The sequence below is a fragment of the Oxyura jamaicensis genome, chromosome 1 (assembly GCF_011077185.1).
Source record: "Oxyura jamaicensis isolate SHBP4307 breed ruddy duck chromosome 1, BPBGC_Ojam_1.0, whole genome shotgun sequence".
Classification (NCBI taxonomy): Eukaryota; Metazoa; Chordata; class Aves; order Anseriformes; family Anatidae; genus Oxyura; species Oxyura jamaicensis.
Genome location: NC_048893.1, coordinates 171079424 through 171084852, shown reverse-complemented (window position 1 = coordinate 171084852; position 5429 = coordinate 171079424). Strand labels below are relative to the sequence as shown.

General features: G+C 38.5%; 1 long non-coding RNA gene across 1 annotated transcript in view; it reads right to left on the bottom strand.

Moving 5' to 3' along the window:
- Nucleotides 1-688: 688 nt before the first annotated feature.
- LOC118160747 overlaps nucleotides 689-5429 on the bottom strand; it is a 22081-nt gene continuing 17340 nt past the window's right edge. The window contains exon 3 of the long non-coding RNA XR_004747655.1: nucleotides 689-817. This is a non-coding gene — a long non-coding RNA (uncharacterized LOC118160747). The remainder of the gene's footprint in view (nucleotides 818-5429) is intronic.

Genomic DNA, 5429 nt, shown 5'->3' with positions numbered 1-5429 from the left:
AGGGACTTTAACTAGAGCCCAACATTTCCCTACTGAGCATGTTTTGACTGCACTTTGACAGACATTTCTTAGGCACTAGGCATAGAGCATAGATGTACAACTTAAAGCTAGTGATTGCACTCCTAAAGACAATATAGAGTCTTTGCTGAACTTGGGTTTCTGCAGCAAGGAAATAAAAGGTTAAATTAAATGTACTATACATATTAGCAGTACTAGTATATAATATATAGTATTTCTATAGTATACAGTATATACTATAACAATTACTTCTATTTCATATAGTGAAAGTGTATATTTATAGTGTGTATTTTATACTATATAATATACAGCATATAGTAGGTAATAGGTAATATATAGTACATAACAAACATGAAATCATATATGCGATTCTATGATTCTAGGATTTGTTAAGGCACATATAAGACCATCTACCTGGACTTCTGTAAGACCATTGACATGGTCCCACTTGACAACTTTGTTCTTAAATATGGAGAGAGGTGGATTTGAAGGGTGGACTATTTAGGGGATAAGTAACTGGCTGAAGGGCTGCAGACAGAGAGTTGTGGTCAATGTCTCAATATCCAGGTGGAGGCTAGTGAAGATTTCACTCAGGGGTTTATTGGTGTTGTTTAATATCTTTATCAATGACAAAGACTGTGGAATTGAATGTACCATCATCAAGGTGGTGGATGACACCAAACTGAGTGGTGCAGTTTATATAACAGAAGGAAGGGGTGCCATCCAAACGGACCTGGACAAGCTTGTGAAATGGGATCATGTGAGCCTAATGAGGTTCAACAAGTCCAAGTGCAAGGTGCTGGGGAATCCCAGACATGAAGACAGACAGGGTGAAGAACTCACTGAGAGCAGCTCTGCAGATAAGGATGTGAAGCTGAGGGCAGTCTCAGCTGCAGTGACCACAAGATATTATAGTTCAAGATCCTGTGAGGAGGAAGCAGGGCAAAAAGTAGGACTCCAGTCGTGGATTTCAAGAGAGAGAAGTCTGACCTCTTAAGGGACCTAACTGGAGGAATCCCCTGGTCCAGGGCCCTAGAGGGAAAAGGAGCCCAGGAAAGTTGGCTGATATTCAAGCACCACTTCCTCCAAGCTAAGGATTTGTGCATCCCTATGAGAAAGAAGTTGAGCAAGGTGGGCAGGAGGCCTGTGTGAGGGGGTAAAGAGCTATTGGGAAAACTTAAGCAGAAGAAGAAAGTGTACATGATATGTAAGAAGGAACAGACCACTTGGGTGGAATATAGGAACATTGTCAGAGAATGAAGGGCTGCAATGAGGAAGGGCAACGTCCAGTTAGAATTAAATTTATCAAGAGACAAAAAGGATAACAAGAAGGGTTTCTTCAAATACATCAGCAGCAAATGGAAGAACAAAGAAAATGTGAGTGGGCTGCTAAATGAGGTGGGTGACTTGGTGATGGCAGATACAGAGAAGGAGGAGTTACTGAATGCCTTCTTTGCTTTGGTCTTCACTGCTATGGCTAGCCCACACACACTACTGAGCCTGGAAACAAGAGAGAAAACCTGGACAGAGGGAGACTTTCCCCTGGCTGAAGAGGATTAGGTTAGAGGTTAGGCAAGCTAGATACCCACAAATCTATTGGCCCTGATGGAGTGAACCCAAGGGTGCTGAGGGAGTTGGTGGAAGTGATTTCTGGGCCGCTTTCCATCATCTTAGAGGTCATGGTCATCCTGAGAGGTCCAAGATGACTGGAGATTTACTAATGTTATGCCCCATGGCATCCTGGCTTATATCAGGAATAGTGTAGCCAGCAGGACCAGGGAGGTGATCATCCCCCTGTACTCTGCTCTGGTGAGGCTGCACCTCGAGTACTGTGTTCAGCTTTGGGCCCATCTGTACAAGAAAGACATCAGGGTCATGGAGTGTGTCCAGAGAAGGGCTGCAAAGCTGGTGAAGGGTCTGAAACACAAGTCCTGTGAGCAACGGCTGAGGGAACTGGAGTTGCTTAGTCTGGAGAAGAGGAGGCTCAGAGGAGACCTTATTGCTCTTTACAACTACCTCAAAGGATGTTGTGGGGATTTGGGTGTCTGCCTCTTATCTCAGATAAGTAGCAATGGGACTAGAGGGAATGGCCTCAAGTTACAGCAGGGGAGCTTCCGGTTGGAAATGAGGAGACATTTCTTCTCAGAAAGGGTAGTTAGGCATTGGGATAGGTTGCCCAGGGAGGTGGTGGCATCACCGTCCCTGGGGGTGTTCAAGGAAAAGTTGGTTATGGTGCTTAGGGACATGGTTTAGTTGGTGATATTGATGTTAGGGATATGGTTGGGCCAGATTATCTTGAAGGTCTTCTCCAACCTTAATGATTCAATGATTCTACAACTTGGGGGTTCTAGTGGACGAAAAACTGAACTTGAGCCAGCAGACTGTGCTTGCAGTCCAGAAGGCCAACTCCATCCTTGGCTGCATCAACAGAGGTGTGGTCAACAGGTCAAAAAAAGTGATTATCCCCCTCTCTTTTGCCCTTGTGAGACACCAACAAGGCCTGGGACCCCAACACAAGAGAGATGTCAACCTGTTAGGGTGGGTCCAGAGGCTGTCCATGAAGATGACCAAAGGACTGGAGCACCTCTTCTATGAAGAAAGACAGAGAGCAGAGGATGTTCAGCTTAGAGAAGAGAAGGCTCTGGGAAGATCTAATTGTGGCCTTTCAGTACTTCAAGAGGGCTTATAAAAAAGACAGAGAACAACTTTTTACATGGGTAAAATAGTGATAGAATAAGAGGGAATGGTTTTAAACTAAAAGAGGGTGATAATACACTGGACCAGATCAGCTAGAGAAGCTGTGGATGCCTCATTCTTAGAAGTGTTCAAGCCAGGTTAAATGGGGCCCTAGGCAACCTGATCTAGTGGGTGGCATCCCTCCCCACAGTGTGGAAGTTGGATCTAGATGATCTTTAAGGTCTCTTCCAGCCCCAACCTCTTTATGATTCCACGGGTAGAATGATGGATTCACATCGGTTAAAAACTGCATCCTCTTCTATTCCTTTCTCTGTCCTGTGGCTACTTGTAGTGTCTTTGAAAAATTTCCTACATTTCTTCAGAACACACCAACTGATTAAGAAAAAAATACTGCTTTGGGATTTGTGCTTTGCATGCAAGGGAAATCCTTAATTTAGGTGCTTTAGGCTGTGTTTGATTTTCTGGGCTTGCAGAAAGGTGTTTACTCACTTGTGTTTGGCCAGCAGGGACTAGATTCTTTGTGTGCAAATGCATCTTTATATACACAAATGGATATATGTTTATGGTAAACCTTTATTCCTCCCGTGATCTTGTTTGACTCATTTGAAAACATGTACATCATTGCTCTTACTTTTCTTTTTTGCTTTCAAAAACTGAATGTTTTACAAAAAATACTACCCCCTCAAAACCAGTACATTTAAATCAGTCCATCATTAAAAAATCATGGCTTCTAATTAATTATTAATTATTGAGAGGAAAGACAACATGCAATAGCCTCAGGCTTGACAAGCTGTCAAGAATGTCTGCCAAGGCTGCTAGGCTTACCAAGCTCCTGGGTAGTCACCACACTAAACACAGAAAGTTAAATGACATTTCGAGGAACCTGGAGAATAGCAATAGGACACAAAATAAACTTTTCTTCTTCTTTTTTTCCTTTTTTTTTTCCTTTTTTTTTTCTTTTTTTTTTTAATTTTTTTTCTCCAGTTGTTATCCTTGTTTTTTTATTATTATTATTTTATTTTTTTTATTCTTGGCAACCAATAAAAAACAATGGAAAATCACAAAGTAATCACAAAGTAGTATATCACATAGTAATCACAAAGCGATAAACTCCTTTAACTCCTTTTCTCATAAATATACTTTTTATAAATATAAATGATAAATTAACTGAATACTAATAGGAACACTTGATTGACAAGAACAGCACACAGAACTGTCATCAATTCAGTTTAGAGTACAGAACAATTTAAGCTGACCATTTATCATTCTGTTAGGTTTTACTAACCTCCTGAACATGGAATAGGACTGTATTGTGAAAGTCTTTGACCCATTGTAAGTGTCCCATGCACTTTATTAACTGGTCTTAAAATGTTACAGTATTATAAACAGTTAGGGAAAGAGTGATCTTTACTTCACGATATTAATATGTGTAACCCCAATGAAGAAGAATTTGTTTGGTGAGTATCTGTTTGAAAGGAAAATTATATTAAAGGAAAAGGAAACACCATGATACCTCTCATGTTTAAACAGACTGAGTGAAAAAGAATTTAGTACACCTTCCAAAAATTATTAGTTTTGGAGATTTGTTAGGCCAACTGCTAAAAGAATATTACTAGTAGAAGTAGGAAAATTTATTTGAATTGATAAATTGTTTTTCAAGAAAAAAAAAAATAAACATGATTTATCAATATTTTAATGCAAGACATCCTTGAGCAATTAAGATTAAAGCATACAAATATTTTGATTTTTGTATTTTTATTTTTTTAAAGAATAATACGTGGAACTCTAGAAATCATTACAGTCAAAAATATTTTCTTAAAGCAGTCTTTATAAATTCCTAGAATGTCTCCAACAGAGATCTCAGACTCAAAAACCCTGTCCTGAACAAAAAAGCAAAAACTAACAATCTGTTTACTCCATATATATATGCTCAAAGAGCTTTAAAATCTGTTTTTAAAGTACAATCTCCATGTAAATTGGATTATAAACCTATTTTCCATAGTCTGAAAGGAAGTCAAAATATTTCAACGTTAACTGATGTAAGGTCAGAGGTGATCATTTTGTATGATCAATTATACCTTAGGTAATTTTATTCAGAAAGAACTAATGTGGAGATTACTGTTTCATTTCTGTGGTTAAATGTTTTATTGGGAAATGATACTTATTGATGGAATATTTCAGTGTAAACTTTCCCTATACAACGGTCTAAAATCAATGAAAACTCTGTTATTAATTTCAGTGGGACCATGCCTTTAATGTCTGTACTACAAGAAGAAAAAAAAAATGGGGGTAATGTAATAGAAACCAATATTTGCCAGCTTCATTGGTTCAGAAATTTCTACCTGCAATAAGGATGTAACTGAAAACTGAAGCTATTCTAACCCATAAAACATGAGCTTTTCTCCTCTACAATCCGAAAAAGTTTTCATGCAAATATATATATATAAATAAAAAATAAATCAGGGAATAAACTTATAGTACTTGCAGTGTTATAAAATAAAGATGAACTAATTAAAAAATCTCAGTAAAAGTAATCATATACATATAAAAACAATATTCAGTTCAGCATACAGTAAATGATACAAATAATACTACAAATATATATATATATATCTGTGGTGGTTTTACCGTGCTAGGCAGTTGAACACCACAACCGCTCTCTCACTCCCCCTCCTCAGATGAGGAGGGGAAGAAGTAAAGGGAAGAACAACTCA